Here is an 18,201-nt window from a genome sequence, read left to right as displayed (position 1 = left end):
ACTGCTTACATCGCTTCCCATTTTGGGTCCATCGGCAAACTTCTATATGTCGTTCTCTATCCCGTTATCCAATATCAATTAGACCGCCTGACCTTGGGGAAATTCACATTCAGCATCAATCTCTTCATCATCTTGAGACATTTTATTTACTTTACATGTGTTGCCCAGGCATAGAATGTCAGAGCAGTGAGGTTGTTCTTGAAATGAATATAACACTAGTTAGGCCACAGCTGGAGTATTGCCTACAGTTGTGGTCACCACATTACAGGAAAGATGCGACTGCACGAGAAATGGTACAGATGTGATTTACGACGATGTTTAGAGGACTGGAGAATTTTAGCTATGAGAATGGATTGGACAGGCTGAGGGTGTTTTCTCTGGAACCGAGGAGGCTGAGGGGAGATTTAATTGAGGTGTACAAAATTATGACAGGCCTGGATAGAGTGGAAAGGAAGGACCTGTTTCACTTAGCAGGGAGGTCAATAGAAAGAGCGCATAGATTTAGGGTAATTGGTCGAGGATTAGAGTGGAGCAGAGGGGATTCTGTTCCACCCAGCGGGTGGTGGGGGTCTGGAACTCACTGCCTGAGAGGGTGGGAGAAGCAGAAACCCTCATCGGATTTAAAAAGCACTTCAATATGCACTTGAAGAGCCATAACCGACAAGACTACGGACCAAACGCTGGTAAGTCGGGCGATGCTGGATACCTCTTTTCCGGCCGGTACAAACACGATCGGCGGAATGGCCTCCACTGGCGTAAATTTTTCCGATTGTCTGATTCTCTGATATGATTGCCGTCTGTCTCGGCATGGTGATAACATACACTCTACCATAAGAATACTTTAATCAAATTGGTGATTTGATTCACTGTGAGAGCGACGATACATAAATGTGTAGACATTGGCTGCAGCAGCTGGGTTGCACCTTTACTTTTCCTACCGTCTCAGTCTTTCTTTAATCTTCTCTGCTGGTGTTGCAGGTTCGATCAGCCGTCGCCGTTCCATTTCACGCTCAGGCCTACCCGCACTCGGTACTGTCATGGCCTGAACACGTCTTTCGTGTTCTCACAGAAAATGCCACTTTTGCGAGCAGCTTGTCTGGACTGGACTGCACTGAGCTGGCTCACTGGGAGTATTCAATTAATGAAATCAGTACTTCAAACAGAAAAAAATCTTCACTCACTCATCCTGATACATTAGGGTCTCATTAGAAGCCTAAAAAGCCCATCAGGCAACAACACAAGAGACAGAGATAGGGAGAGAAAGAGAATATAGGCATGCAAAGAAAATATAGGTTTTCAATAGAATCATACAATCATAAAATGGTTACAGAACAGATGGAGGCTATTCGGCCCATCGAGGCCGTGCCGGGTCATTTCAAGAGCAATCCAGTTAGTCCCATTCCCCCGCTCCTTCCGGTCGCTCTATATTTTTATGCCTTCAAGTATTTATCGAATTCCTTTTTAAAACCCACGATTGAATCTGCTTCCACCATCCTTTCAGGCAGCGCATTCCAGATTATAACTCCTCGCTGGGTAAAAAAGTGTTTCCTCATGTCGCCTTTGGTTCTTTTGCCAATCACCGTAAATCTGTGTCCTCTGGTTCTCGATCCTTCCGCCAATGGGAACAGGTTCTCTTTATTTACTTTATCTGAACCCTTCATGACTTTGAACACTTCTATCAAATCTCCTCTTAACGTTCTCTGCTCGAAGGAGAACAACCCCAGCACGGGGTAAATGCGATCAATCAGCTTCAATTCATTAATTTGAGCATTAAACAGCTCTTTAAACGTTACTGTGACATTATGGTAGCGTGGCCTCGCGGTCTAAAGTGTTCCATCAAATTTCTATGGAGGCGTGGGTTTGAATCCCACTGATGCTAGAATTTCTGGCAATGTTTATTTTGATCTGTTCACAGAAAACCCGATTGTCGTGCGATGGAGCAGAGGATGTGAAAGAAGCTAAAAGTGAAATGCAGATATTATTTTCATCAAGGGGACAGGGCACGTTTCCACAGGTAAGCGTCTCTCACCTTAAGATTCTTTCCAGCAGAGTGGGACAGTTGATCAGAGTGACCAGGCTCCAGCGGCGCAATCAGTCAGTGCGTCGTCCTTGTATGACTGTACAGGGTCGGGAAATGGCGAGGTTGTTAGTTGAGTCTCACCGAGATAAACGAATCTTTTTCCTTTTGAACATTTCGAACGGAGCAAAAGGAATAATTGAGGTGTTCCAAAATGCATCAATTATTTGTCTCGCCACGTGGTTCCTCTTGTTGCAATAGCAGATGTGATATTTAGTGTTATCAGTTTACAGGAGGTAGACTGCGGAATTGGAGCCACGCACTATGATTTTGATCCATCTGTAAATTATAGGATTTAGCTTGAGCTTTAAACCAGCGCGTTAGACCGCTCAGCCACGATAATTTCCATCTTGCGATCTTCAGGAGCTACTTCTACAGCATAGAATTACTGCAAGCAAGAATTCTACCCCTGAAGCACCAATGCTTGCACGGCAGCCGGATGCATTTGTCCAGTTGGAAACCTGTCTGATGGAACATGCAGTCTGATAGAACCGGAAGTTCAGCAGATTGACTTTTGCGGTGAGCAGATGATGAGCCTCCTTCTTGAGAGTGTTTCGCCAATCCAGCTCAGAATGGATTAAGCATTATAAATTCGGGTGGGACTGGAGCCACTTGTATCAGAGGAAGTGGAGGGGGTTGTTTCCCTTCCTTGAAGAGCATTAATGATCCTGTTGAGGTTTTGATGCAAAATTTCACTTCCCAGCGCCGAAATCACCGAACCCTGAGCTAAAATTCAACGATGGTGAGATTTGGACACACAACATTTGCAGTGATTAGCAGAAGTCCCACGTGCTACCCATGGCGCCACAAATCGGCTATCGATTAGGTTATTTCACGTTCCCCATATGCTGCTTTGGAACTTTTGCTGCGGTGCAGTAAGTGGTTCAAAAGCTCAGTGGAGATTCAAAGCAGCTCCTGAGAAAGCGACACAGCGACGGTTTGTGCAATGCATCGTCCTCTCTCTCTCTCCCATTTGCTCACTCTCGCTTTCCATCTTGAGCTCTCACTCTCCCCGTTTATCTCATGAGCGCTGGAATACCAAGGGGTGGAAGTTATGTTAAAGCTGCACAGAGCTCTGGCAAGACCCCATCTGGAGGACAGCATTCAATTCTGGGCACCCCACCTCAGGAAGGATGTATGAACCTGGATATTCGAGGGGCTGAATGGCCTACTCATGTTCCTATGTTCCAATAAATGAAAGAATAATTCAAGTATGGAGACCCGAATGTATGAGGATGAGTGAGTGAAGAATGTTTTCTGTTTGAAGTGCTGATTTCATTCATTGAATGCTCCCAGTGTCCCAGCTCAGTGCAGTCCAGTCCAGACAAGCTGCTCGCAAAAGTGGCATTTTCTGTGAGAACACGAAAGACGTGTTCAGGCCATGACAGTACCGAGTGCGGATAGGCCTGCGCGTGAAATGGAAAATTGAGGTGAAATACTCCCACAAGCAGCGGATGTCTCTGTTTCCATTTCCAAAATACACGCACGCACGGGCCGAATCGATGCAGCTCCTGGGAAATCTGTGAGGCGACGCAGGGCTGCCGTGGATCATTTGAAGCAACTGGCACACACCAGATTCGGCCCGTTTCACGTGGAATCTCCTGTTTCTGAATCTTCTTTCCTTCCTGCTTCCTCTGCACCTCCAGCTGCCAGTTGAATTAGATGCTTGATGCAAACACAGCGAATACATGAAACCCATCTTGACCTGGTCAGCAGGGAGAGGGAAAGGATGGTGCTGGCCATTGAGAAGGGATGGATTTTGCACATACCGGGAAAAATAGACGCAAAGGTCTCATCTCCCTGCTTCTTTGCTTTGCGGAATATCTTAGCATTCAGAGATGATCTCACTGCCCCCCAGGCCCATGATCCCCACTCGCACTCTCCTTCCAATCTCAAACACTTTGCTTAGGTTTGAAATCGTATATGTTTTCACACTGGGATTTAATTTGCAGCAAGCGATGCTGTGATAAGCCGGGGCTATTGAAGAGATGCAGTGCAAGAAGATACATAAAAGGCTAATGATAATAATGACTGTTCTCACACTGTGAGCTACAGTTAAAGGCTGACAACATTTAAAGTCTCATGCAGCAGGTCTGGGCCCAAATCTTTCACGTGGCATCTCCTTCTGCTTCTGTCACTCCGTTTCCTCCACGGAGAGTTCATTTGGAATTCCTGTGCGGCTGCATTGCGCATTTTCCAGAACTGCTTCGAGCGCAATTCGCTCCAGTCCATCAATTGCAGATATTAGTTTGATTAAGGGGAGAGGACACATTTTCACAGGCAAGGGCTGTTCATCCTATTGTTTTGTTCTGCCAGATTAGGGCAGATGATCAAAGTAACCGGATTGGGTGAACTGTCCGTACAGGTGCCTGGTGGGCTCGTGGTTATGATTCGGCGCTTACACTGATATAATTAATTACATGAAACCAAATAAACTCTACGAACAGAGGAATATTTCTGTAAACACCATTAACCAACCTATAACATTTTGTTGCAGACTGAAAGAAACCCTAACATGGTTACCGAATGACACTCACTAGTTTAATAATGATTTGTTTTGTATTTGAAACGCTTTTCCGACTGCATTTTAGGAGACTGTTTGGAAATGTTCAGTGTGTATGAGACCAGGAGTTTGGTGCAGCCGTTGTTAAATTGAACAGGAACAGCCAATTGTCGACCTATCAACACAGGAGAAGAAACTCACCCCTGGAGGTACATCTGGAGCAAGTTCCAATATAATGAAAAAATTCTGCCCGGGATCGAATCGGGGGCTTTTTGCATGTGAGGCAAACGTAATAATCGCGATAATACAGAAACCGCAACACGGTAAGTATTTTTAAAAATGCTCAGTGTTTATCACACCAGTAACCTGGTGCAACCGCTGATCAATTTCACAGGACCGGTGCTTTGTATCAAACAGAAGTTAGCAGCAAAAAGTGTTATTAATGGTAATAGTGGGACTGAGAAATGCTTCAACAACCGGCACTCTGTAAAACAGAACTCCAATTATCGGTTGAAATAAAATCCTGAACTGACAGAGCGGAGGGCAATTAAAGATTGAATTATATCGCAATTCACTGAATCCAAACAACGTTAAAAGAAGTGAATCTCTCAGGAGTAGGATTCCTGCGCTTTTGGTGAGGAAGTGTGGTTGGCTGCTGCTTTCGTCCCCTGCACTCCCAGAAGCGCGGTGGTGGTCAGTACCGATCGCCATCCATATGGATTTCGGATCCACAAGTTTCCTGTGGAGCTGGTGGCAGAACTGCAGCATTTGACTTCAGATCCGAAGACTGAGTGTTTGAATGACGTTGGGTCGCAGCATTTTCACTGCGGCTCAGGGCTCTGCGACTGATTTTATGTCGGGACAGTGTTTGAGGGATTGGCTGTTCAGCATTTGCGCAGTAAAGCAAAATTACATTTCATACATCAATGTTTTTTTTCTGTTACTTTCTGTTTAGACCCTTTCCAGTTTTATATAGAAACAGATATCAGTATTTAAGGGATGTGCTGAGCAATGTTTGTGGAATCAGTGTAATTAAATTTGATACCCCAATGTTGTTTTTTCTGTAACTTTCTATTTACACCTTCTCCAGTTTTACATAGAAACAGGTATCAATGTTTGGAGGGTGTGGTGTGCAAAGTTTGTGTAATCAGCATAATTCAGTGTAATACAATGAATGGCTTTTTCTGTTACTTTCTATTTAGACCCTCTCCAGTTTTATATAGAAACAGGTCTCAATTTTTAAGGGCTGTGGTGTGCAATGTTTATGGAATCAGCGTAATTAAATTTGCTTATTTAGTCTATTCCGTCTCCAGCCCAAACTCTTGTCGTTAGATTTGTAACTTCACCGAGTTCAAACTGGGATAAATCCACAGTCCAGCCACTCGGCAATCATAAATTTTAATTGAACTTTACTCTGGCCCAGAGTCACCCGCTGTAATCCTGTCTTTCTCGGGCACATTTACATCATAACCACTGGTTTAAAAGAGAAAACTGCCGTCCGTTTCACTGGAAGTGCAAGAGACAACTTTGTAGACACCGGCTCGTTGGACCTTCTCATTTCAACTCATCTCATTTTCAGCAAACCAGAACGTTACTGAAATAGAGGATGGTGAATAACAGCTCGAAAATTCAATGTTGTCTATCATTGGGTGACTGAGTCTTCCAACATACAGACATACAGACATTTCGGGGCAAGGGGAGTTTGAAGTTCAGAAATAACACAGCACAGATTTTCACTCGTGCAAGCTGCACACCCTTTATTTTGGAAAAGTAAACTGATGGTAAGACCGCTGTTACATTGATCACTACAAGCTGAAGCTTTCGCTCGGTGAATTAATGGTTCAGTGCGCAAGACGTCGTGTTTCTATAGCGCAATTGGTTCCTGTTAATTAATAATGGTTGGTGGTTCAATTCCACTCACAGAGGGTGACTGTTACCTTAACATTCATTGTCTCGCATTGCCGGGTTTCTAAAGTGCTGCTATCAGCTGAGCACGGCTGATATTCCAACATTTCGCCTGCGGTCGGAGAGCAGGCACACGAACAATAAATAAAAAACCGAGATTGGCTTCAAGGTGATCAGAATTCTTCTTGACAGACCAGGTCCGAAGAGAAGACTCACGGTTTGCCGGAGAGCTGTCTCGCTGTGACGTGGATATTTCTGCAGTGAGCGAGAGGCAAACTGTTTCCCATTTTTCCGTGATGAATGTCACTCCCCTTACTTTGGAAAAGTAAAATGGTATTCACATTCCGACAGGTTTCAGTTGATTTGTGAGGGATCATTAAAGGATCCTGCAGCGCTGCCTCCGTTAACAACAGCAGTTCTGAGCCGCATCTCAGAAGCAGCAACAATCCCATCAGTTTTTTGCTGTTCCCCAGCTCCCGGAGTGAGCGAGACCGTGACAGCAGCATCATTCAGGCCGCCTGTCCGGCCCTGCCCTCTCCAATCACCGGCTGCCGATGGAAAGCAGCGAATGCAGTCTCAGACCGAGCATTATTGCCCTTCCCTGGGAAACTGGATACCACGGCCCGACCAAACGTCCCCATACACCGAGCACAGGCAGAGGAAACTCTGGGGAGTTTATATACTGATCACTCGGCCTTCCAGCAGGATTTAGCGAGAATCAGAGAGAGTGAAACTGCCATTGGGCCTCACTGAGAAAATCGGGGTCAGTAAATTAGAGATTCTGGAGTCAGGGTGAGCCAGCGGTTGAGGTCGCTGTATTCAGATCGCAGTTTCCCTGGTGTTGTGGTTTTGAATCCTCAATCTTCACAATCAGTCCTTTGCTTGTACGAAATTCTTTCTTGTGCCTTAGGCTGGAGGTGTTTATTTTTCTGCACAGTTGATTTGCTACTTCCAGAAAACCAACCCGACATCCGTCCCCGGCAGGTTTGTTTTTATTTGTTGTAAGAATGTCTAGTGTTTGGGGTCAGTAGAACACGGCCCGTGGAATCAATCCATTGTGGCATTGACCAGTTGTTCCAATTCCTTTGCCACGAGACTGATCTGGCGAAATGGAAATCCAGATGTGGCTCATTGCAATTGCGATTATTAAATAAAAATGAGTCATGGACACGGTCTTTAGGCCTATGGTCTCAATACTCATATTCGCATGTGGACTTTAAACTTTTTGTGTGTTGTTGATAAAATGGTGAAAAGCAGAGTGCGAATGTTTTTGATCGTTGTGAGTCCTTTACTTCCTCGGTAACTGAATGGTGGGAGATGTTTGTTATGAAACAGACACATATGAAGTACATCTCACTGTATATTGTGCGCGTGCAAGATGTTTTCTGCTAAAATTCGTTCATGTGACTTAAACAATGCCACCATAGCCAGACCTGCGGCTAGTCAGCAATTTCTCTTGGACAACACTGACATAGAGCATGGCCGAGTGCACTGAGTCCGGACATTGATGCTTCAGGACTGTCAGGGTGGGATTCGATTTTCGTCTCTAACAAAATTTCCATAGCAACGGAAAGAATGGCGGATGCTGTTGCATAAACATCACAGTCAAACAAACACACACTCTTTGTATCAACTCACTTGAGGTTGTACAAGAGTGGGGGGCACTAGTTCATGTACTTTAGCTGAGGCGGCAATAGTTGGGGTTGTATGATAGAGTGGAGCAGCCGTTGCCCTTCTGTATTACTAAGGTGGGAATCCAGACTACTTGTATCACAAGCACGGAACATTTTTAACCAAGTCCTAAAATACCGCCTGTAAAATGAGAACGGGTGACAATTCAACACAGGGAAAACACAGCAAACTCATTTAAGTTTAGACTGTCACTTGTTAACCAAGGTGGAAAGCCAACAAAGTGGAGCATTGTTCAGGGATGTCCTGTTCATAATAGGCTGGAAAAAGCCAATCCGGCAAATTATTACCCCATCAGTCTGCACTCAATCATCAGCAAAGTGATGGAAGGTGTCGTCGACAGTGCTGTCAAGCGGCACTTGCTCACCAATAACCTGCTCACCGATGCTCAGTTTGGGTTTCGCCAGGACCACTCGGCGACAGACCTCATTGCAGCCTTGGTCCAAACCTGGACAAAAGAGCTAAATTCCGGAGGTGAGGTGAGAGCAACTGCCCTTGACATCAAGGCACCCTTTGACCGATGTGTCTTCAAGGAGCCCTAGGAAATTTGAAGTCAACGGGAATCAGGGGGAAAACTCTCCAGTGGCTGGAACCTTACCTGGCGCCAAGTAAGATGGTAGTGGTTGTTGGAGGCAAATCATCTCAGCCCCAGGACATCACTGCAGGAGTTCCTCAGGGCGGTGTCCGACGCCCAACCATCGTCAGCTGCTTTATCAATAGCCTTTCCTCCATCATAAGGTCAGAAATGGGGATGTTCGCTGATGATTGCACAGTGTACAATTCCATTCGCAATCCCTCTACTAATGAAGCAGGACGTGCCCGCGTGCAGCAAAACCTGGACAACACTCAGCCTTGGGCTGATGAGTGGCAATAACATTCAAGTGCCAGGCAATGACCAACTCTAACAAGAGAAAACCTAACCAACTCCCCTTGACATTCAACGGCATTACCATCGCCGAATTCCCCGCCATCAACAGCCTGGGGGTCACCATTGACCAGAAACTTAACTGGACCAGCTACATAAATACTGTGGCGACAAGAGCAGGTCAGAGGATGGGTATTGTGCGGCGAGTGACTCATCTCCTGACTCCCCAAAGTCTTTCTACTATCTACAATGTACAAGTCAGGAGTGTGACGGAATACCCTTCACTAGCCTGGATGTGTGCAGCTCCAGCTTCAATCAAGAAGCTCGACATCATCCAGGACAAAGCAGCCCGCTTGATTGGCACCCCATCCACCACCCTAAACATTCACCCCCTTCACCACCAGCGCACCGTGGCTGCAGTGTGTACCATCAACAGGATGCACTGCAGCAATTCGCCAAGGCTTCATCGACAGCACCACCCAAATCCGCGACCTCTATCACCTAGAAAGTCAAGGGCATATGGCACATAGGAACAACACCACCTGCATGTTTCCCTCCAAGTCACACACCATCCTGCCTAGGAAATATATCGCCGTACCTTCATTGTCGCTGGGTCAAAATCCTGGAACTCCCTTCCCAACAGCACTGTGGGAGAACCTTCACCGCACGGACTTTAGCGGTTCAAGGAGCTGGATCACCACCACCTTCTCAAGCACAATTAGGGATGGCCAATAAATGCTGACCTTGCCAGCGACGCTCAAATCTCATAGAATCGTAGAATGTTTACAGCACGGAAGGAGGCCATTCGGCTCCGCGCAATCGTAATCCAGCTAGTCTCACTCTCCCGCCCTTTCCCTGTAGCCCTGCATTTTTTTCCTTTCAAGCAATTATCCAGTTGCCTTTGAATCTGCCTTCACCACCCCCTCGGGCAATGCATTCCAGATCCTAACCATTCGCTATTTAAAAACGTTTTTCCTCATGTCACCTTTAGTTCTTTTGCCAATCACCTGAAATCTATGTCCTCTGGTTCTCGACCCTTCTACCATTGGGAACAGTTTCTCTCTATCTATTCTGTCTGGACCCATCATGATTTTGAATTCCTCTATCAAATCTCCCCGCAACCTTCTCTGTTCCAACGAGAACAACCCCAGCTTCTCCAGTCTGTCCAAGTAACTAAATTCCCTCATCCCTGCAATCATTCGAGTAAATCTCTTCTGCACCCTCTGTAAGGCCTTCACATCTTTCCTGAACTGCGGTGCACAGAACCGGACACAATACCATAGTTGTGGCCGAAACAGTGTTTTATAAAGGTTCATCATGACTTCCATACTTTTTTACTCGATGCCTCTATTTATGAAGTCCAGGATCCCGTATACCCTTTCAACCGCATTCTCAACCTGCTCTGAAGCCTTCAACGATTTGTGCACATAAACCACCAGATCTCTCTGGGCCTATACCCATTTTGGAGTTGCGCCCTTCAGTTTATATTGCCTCTCCTGGTTCTTCCTACCGAAATGTATCATTTCGCATTTTTTGTGTTAAATTTCATCTGCCACTTGTCCGCCCATGACACAGGCCAATATTTCACCTCTTGAAGTCTGTCACCATCCTTCACACTGTTCACTACCCTTCCAAGTTTTGTGTCATCTGCAAATTTTGAAATTGTGCCCTGTACAAGCAAGTCCAAGTCATTAATATAAATCAAGAAAAGCAGTGGTCCCAGCATTGACACCTGGGGAACACCATTGTACACCTCCCTCCAGTCCAAAAAACAACCAATCACCACTACTCTCTGCTTCCTGTCCCTTATCCAATTCTGCATCCATGTTTCTACTGCCCCCTTTGACCCATGGACCTCAATCTTACTGATAAGCCTACCATGCTGCAATTTATCAAACACCTTTTGAAAGTCCATATGCACCACATCAACTGCGTTGCCTTCATCTACCCTCTCTGTTAACTCAACAAAAAACTCTATCATGTTAGTTAAACACGATTTGCCTTCAACAAACCCATGCCGGCTTTCCCTAATCAATCCACAGTCGTCCAAGCGTCTGTTAATTCTGTCCCGGATTATCGTTTCTAAAGGTTCACCCACCATTGAGGTTAAACTGACTGGCATATAGATGCTGGCTTTATCCTTACAACCTTTTTTGAACAAGGATGTAACGTTTGCAATTCTCCAGTCCTCTAGCACCACCCCCGTATCTGTGGATGTTTGTAAGATTATGGTCAGTACCTCCTGCTATTTCCACCCTTCCTTCCCTCAGCAGCCTACGATGCATCCCATCCGGACCGGGTGACTTAACTACTTTAAGTACAGCTAGCCTTCCAAGTAACTCTTCTTTATCAATGTTTAGCCCATTCAGGATCTCAACTGTATTTACCTTTACCGAGACTCTGGCAGCATCTTCTTCCTTGGTAAAGACGTATACAATGTATTCATATAATATCTCTGCCATCCTCTCTGCCTCCATGAATAGCTCTCCTTTATGGTCCCTTATCAGAGTACGGCTCCTACTGCCCGTTTAATGTTTACATGCCAGTTTATGTTGGCCGCCAGTTTATTCTCACACTCTCTCTTTGCCCGTCATTTCCTTTTTCACTTCCCCTCTGAACTTTCCATATTCAGCCTGGTGAATGAATGAATGAAAAACATGCTGGATTTCCGTCAGTCTGAAACAGAAAGTTATTGGTTGATTAATGGCGATTTGAACAACTATTCGTCTTTTTACTGAGTTTAATGAGTTTTGCGAAATTAATACAACAAACTATTTTGTAAAAGTTAATCCCCTGAATGGGACCCGGCCCCGTCTCCCAGCACTGAGAACATTTGAAGACGGCAACTATCTTCCGAGCATTTCGTATAACCGTTTGCACAGCAGAGTTTCCGTAGTGTAGTGGTTATCACGTTCGCCTCACACGCGAAAGGTCCCCGGTTCGAAACCGGGCGGAAACATTTTCAAAACGTCATCCACTAAAAATCAATAAATATGAAAACACGCAAGATTTCACTCTGTAGTGAAATATGAATAAAATACAGAACCGGTATATTTTCCTTTCTCTGTCCAGTTCTGCACACACTCAAACATTACACAGATACCGAAAATATATCTCCCTCACTTCAGTTTCCTGCCCTGCCTGTGCAGAAATCTCCTCTCAAAGCTACTCAATGCGACTGGTTTTTGTTGATTTGTGAGAGATTTTTAAAGGACCCTGAAGAGCTGCCTCGGTTAATAACTATAGTTCTAAACAGCATGGCAACCGCGGCAACAAACACATCCGTTTTTCGAAGTTCGATGTTCCCCAGCTCCCGGATTGAGTGCGGCCACGACAGCAACGACATTCAGGCCGCCTGTCCGGCCCCGCTCCCTCCAATCACAGGTTGCTGGCGGAAGGCCGCAAATACCGCCTCAGACAGCGCAATACTGCCGATCCCTGGGAAACAATATACCACCGAAGCTTTGACAACACATCGCAGGCATCATTTGTCCCGCAAACATAGATACTTGCCAGCTGTTTCAAAGTTTATTGCCTGAACAAGGATTTGATTTCTGCACACTCAAATCACCAGCCGCTTATAGAAATCTCAGAGTCTACCGACTGAGCGACCCAGGCTCAATATACGAAAAAGATCCATTGTACAAATTTATGGTAGGACTCTGAATTAACCTTCGTGAACGTCGAACTGAGTTGAAGATCCCTTTTATAAAATTCTCAGTAACGTGTTGAGGAGAATCCTTGTTTCTGTTGAACAAGAGGTAAGAAACATGGACAGTGAACTCTTGAGTTTACAATTCTTCTTGTTTGTGCCAAATGTCCTGTCATTCGTTAGCACCAATTAAAATAACCCTTTATCCAGTGGCTGAAAAGCTAAACTTGCCCCACACGGGAGTTGGAAAAGGCCTCTCGACCTTTCATGTATTAACATCTGGAAGCTGAATAATTTCACCCGTTACACAGTGACACCAGGCAGCTGATTTCCCTTCCAAATTTTCCCCACACGAAACTTCCACCCGATGAATATCCGCTTAACGAAAAGAAGAATTGTGTGTTTGGTTCTTCAGATTTAAAGATTTCGCACCGGCGCCTTTGCCATATCAGCTGACGCTAATCGCCCCCTCTCCCCCTGTAAACAAGTAAACTCGCACCTACTGTTGTAAGACGGGAGGCCAGAGGAACCCAAGTGCCCACATGGGAACACTAAGAAGCAGATGCGTGACGGAACAGACCAGTTGTACCTTGAACTCCGGTCAAAATGTTCGGATTAAATGTTCGACTGTTCTCGGTGAGGCTGAAACTCACAACCTGGGCATTTCTGAAGCTGATAAAAGTGCCGCACGCTGACCGCTTGCGCTACAAGAGCTTTGAGATATTTCTCCGATTTCTCCAAGAAGCCTCCAATCAAGATGCACTTCGATAAATATCCGCAGTGGCCTTTAAAAGCCGTGGAATCTGAAACAAAACCCCAGAAGATAAGAACTTTTAATTATATTATTATTAACTTAGGGACAATTTTTGATGGTACTTTAAGGAGGATTTGGGGAAAGTGTGAGACGAAACTGGGAAACTCTCCGTGGGATGTCGTTGATTGAAGCGATGGGCGTTATTTCATTTGAAAACCGAGGCTCGGAACTTTCTGATGGAGAAGTGTGACAGAAGATTGTGGTTCGTGACAGTTGCCGGTGAGATCGAGAGGAGAGGGAGAAAAGTCAAAGTCACAGCTGTGACAGCTCAAGTGCTCCGCTTATCTGTAATATTTAAAAAGTAAAACTACGGGGCAAACCGATTTGGTATCGCTTATCAAAAATATTAAAAGACACGGGGTCAAACGCGGATTTGTGAAGAGGGAATGGTTTTAACCCCCAAAGCGAAATCATTCCACATGAATCTGAAGTGTCTTCGGGAAAACGGCAGTGCGAACCGTTACGTTCGTGTCATGACTTGAAAGACCCACCAATTACCGACAGTATCTTTGAACGAGTTGTGTCAGCAAAACCGTGATTGAAGCCGCTTTGCGTTTGTCAAACGTGTAGGTGACGATATTGGGATTGATAAAGGTCGATTTCAATTATTTGAAATATCACTATACGTCATGACCCGAAAATCGACTGTAAAATCGAGTTTTTCCTATCAGTCCTGAATTGAAGGGAAAGGCGCACCAATCAGATCAGGGAAACGAAGAGAAGAATAGGTGAATGAAACTTGCACGATTGAAAATCCCTGTTTGTCGGAAGATTCAGTCCCCAGTGGTGGAGAGGATTGGTATTTCGAGCAGTTATTCACCAGCCTCAATTTCAGTAATTTCCCGTTGCTGACAATGAGATGAGTCGAAATGAGCAGGTCCAACGAGCCAGTCTGCAACACAGGCCAATGTCTCCGTGCAGCTCATTACCCAGTAACTGGGCTCCATTATAGCCGCTCCTGTCAGCAACACACAAAGAGAAATTGTAAATCTGAAACAGAAAGAGATAATGTATAAAACTTTATATCTACCACCGGGTTTTCCCTTTTTTCGGCTTTTAAAACAATCTGTTTCACAGTTTGTCAAACCCGAAACAGCCTCTGGGATTTGCCGATTGTAATTTCAATGGAAATTGCGACCGTCACTAATTATCGGAACAAATATACCCGCTGAGGTTTCGGGGTTGTTATTGGTTTATTTATATCAGTGAGTGACCGATTTTAAACTAGGTGAGGGTCTAAACATAAGGTAAAAGCCTGGGATAGACAAGAGATTCTTGAATGTATCAAGTTAAATTACACTGATTCCACCAACACTGCACATCACATCCCTTAAACATTGTTACCTGTTACTATATAAAACTGGTGAGGGTGGAAATGGGAAATAACCGAAAAAAACCTTAATTGTATCAAACTTATTATTATTATTATTATACAAACAATGTACAGCCTATCCCTTAAAAAAGACTCAATGTAAAACCAGTCGCCAGTCCCAGACCCGCTGTGACCGTGATGTGATTTGCATCCGATTCTGACTGACTTTGTATCAGACGCGCTCCCGTCAACAGGAAACGGATGGGGCCGGATTCATAAGAGAAAAATGAGGACCGACCTCCGCATAACCTGACCTCATAATTTAACCATTTTAGCCCCGGTGTCATTCTGGTGAATCTGCGCTGCACCCTCTGCAAGGCCAATATTTCATTCCTGAGAGGTGGTGCCCAGAACTGAATGCAATACTTTAAATGGGGTCTCAGCAGGGATTTCTATCTGGAACATACTTCCCCCCTTTGAATACCGGTTTCCCTGAAATAAAGGCCATGAGACATTTAAATTCATTTTTCTAACATTCCACTGGCTTTTAGCGATTTCTGTACTTGGACCCCTAAATCTCTCTGCCCCTCCACAGTTCCTAGATTCTCACCATTTAGAAAATACTCTGATCTATCTTACTTCAGTCGAAAGTAGATGAGCTAACACTTGCCCATTTTGAAAGTTTGAACAGACTGGGGCTCTTCTGTATAGAAATGAGAATGCTGAGGGGTGACCTGATATCGGACTTTAAGATTATGCAAGGGTTTGATAGGTTCGACGTAGATAAGGTGTTTGTACTTGTGAATGCGGGGACTCCAAATCATTGGGGCCATGATTATAACGTAGTCACTATTTAATTCAATATGGCATTCAAGAGGAACACATTCACCCAGCGAGTGGTTAGAATGTGCAATTCGCTCCCACAAGGAGTCGTTTAGGCGAATAGCATGGATTCGTTGACGGCGAAGCTAGATAAACACATGGAGGAGAAAGGAATATAAGGGTCTGCACATACGGTTAGATGAGGAGGGGTTGGCGGAGGCTTGTCTGCAGCATAAACACCGGCATAAGCTAGTTGGGCCGAATTGCCTGTTTCCGTGATATACATTCTTCGTAATTCTCTGTATCTCCATCTGCCACAATTTTGCCAACTCACTTAATCTTTCAGTTTCCCTATGCTTCCATTTACAATATTCACTGTGACACCTAACTTGGTGTCAGCGACAAACATGGATATAAGAACATAAGAACATAAGAAATAGGAGCAGGAGTAGGCCAATCGGCCCCTCCAGCCTGCTCCGCCATTCAATAAGATCATGGCTGATCTGATCCTAACCTCACATCTAAATTCATGTCCAATTTCCTGCCCGCTCACCGTAACCCCTAATTCCCTTTACTTCTAGGAAACTGTCTATTTCTGCTTTAAATTTATTTAATGATGTAGCTTCCACAGCTTCCTGGGGCAGCAAATTCCACAGACCTACTACCCTCTGAGTGAAGAAGTTTCTCCTCCTCTCAGTTTTGAAAGAGCAGCCCCTTATTCAAAGATTATGCCCCCTAGTTCTAGTTTCACTCATCCTTGGGAACATCCTTACTGCATCCACCCGATCAAGCCCCTTGACAATCTTATATGTTTCAATAAGATCGCCTCTCATTCTTCTGAACTCCAATGAGTAGAGTCCCAATCTACTCAACCTCTCCTCATATGTCCACCCCCTCATCCCCGGGATTAACCGAGTGAACCTTATTTGTACCGCCTCGAGAGCAAGTATGTCTTTTCTTAAGTATGGACACCAAAACTGTATGCAGTATTCCAGGTGCGGTCTCAACAATACCTTATATAACTGCAGCAATACCTACCTGTTTTTATATTCAATCCCCCTAGCAATTAAAGCCAACATTCCGTTGGCCTTCTTGATCACCTGCTGCACCTGCATACTAACTTTTTGACTTTCTTGCACGAGGACTCCCAGATCTCTTTGTACTGCAGTACTTTCCAGTTTCTCGCCATTAAGATAATAACTTGCTTTCTGATTTTTTTCTGCCAAAGTGCATAACCTCACATTTTCCAATATTGCATTGCATCTACCAAATCTCCGCCCACTCACCCAGCCTGTCGATATCCCCTTGTAGGTTTTTTATGTCCTCCTCACTCTCTACTTTCCCTCCCATCTTTGTATCATCTGCAAACTTTGATACGTTACACTCGGTCCCCTCCTCCAAATCGCCAGAATATGCGGCAGTCTATTCCATCGTCTACGTCATTTATACACCGGGTCTCTTCCTCCCACCTTCGAACCAACTGCCAACAAGTTTCGATAGGTTGCTTTAAATTCTACGTGCTCCCATTTATGTTAACAGTATCTTCTGTGGTACCTCATCGAATCCTTCTGGAATTCAATATTATATAACATCCATAGACACTCCATTATCTACCACGTTAGATATATCTTCCAAAAGTTCAACTAGCTTTGTTGGACTTGACTTACCCTTTATAAATCCATGCTGGTTCTCTCTGATTACTTCATATTTATCCAAGTGCTCAGGCATTCCTTCCTTAATAACGAATACTGGTGACGTCCCCACCACGGACTTCAGACTAATGGGTCTATAATTTCCAACTTCATCTCTGCTACCCATCCTAAATAATGGAGTGACATTGACAATGTTTCAATCAAAGGACCAATTCCTGAATCAAGAGAGTTTGAACGATCATGACTAAAGCATGTACAATTTCCTCGCCTATTCCCCTTCGTCCCCTCGGGTGGTAACGATCAGGTCCTGGAGATTTGTCTATCTTTAATCTAATTATTTTCTCCATTGCCATTATTTTACTTGTACTGAATCCCCATGATTTATTTACAGTTGTCCTCGTGTCTCTGGTATGTTATCCTCATCCTTTTCTGTGAAGTAAATATTTAGCAATTCTGCTATTTCCTGATATTCAATTACAATATCACCTCCATCTGTCTTTAAAGGGCCCACATTACTCTTAGTCACCCTTCTTTCTCTTCATGTACTGGTAAAAATCTTGATTGTTGTCCTCATTTTCCCTCACAGGTTTTTCTCCTTTTCCCTGATTGTTCCTCTTCCGGATTTTAGTTTCAGCACCGCAAGAAATAATACTTTGCAATAAAGTTCGGCTCATTAGTTCTTTACTGTCAGAGAGAGAATTGTCTGATCCCCTAATTTATTTAATGTAACAAACACAAGCACACATAATCATCGGTGTATCAATGCACTGATGGATACACAAAGATAAACACACCAAAAAATGCAGGAAGTATCGGGATGCACAGGTAAACGGACAAGCGAAATCGACAAAATCAAACGGTCTGAACCCCGAACAGACAATAACGTGTCGCTGATAGATGTTATTGAGAG

General features: G+C 44.5%; 1 non-coding gene across 1 annotated transcript; it reads left to right on the top strand.

The window, feature by feature from the left end:
* Positions 1-11,925: 11,925 nt before the first annotated feature.
* trnav-cac (transfer RNA valine (anticodon CAC)) lies at positions 11,926-11,998 on the top strand. Its single transcript has one exon. It is a non-coding gene; the product is annotated as a tRNA-Val (tRNA).
* Positions 11,999-18,201: the final 6,203 nt, after the last annotated feature.

This window comes from Heptranchias perlo, chromosome 20, assembly GCF_035084215.1.
Source record: "Heptranchias perlo isolate sHepPer1 chromosome 20, sHepPer1.hap1, whole genome shotgun sequence".
Lineage (NCBI taxonomy): Eukaryota > Metazoa > Chordata > Chondrichthyes > Hexanchiformes > Hexanchidae > Heptranchias > Heptranchias perlo.
The sequence above is the reverse complement of the archived record's forward strand: the minus strand, read 5'-3'. Positions and strand labels throughout refer to the sequence as shown.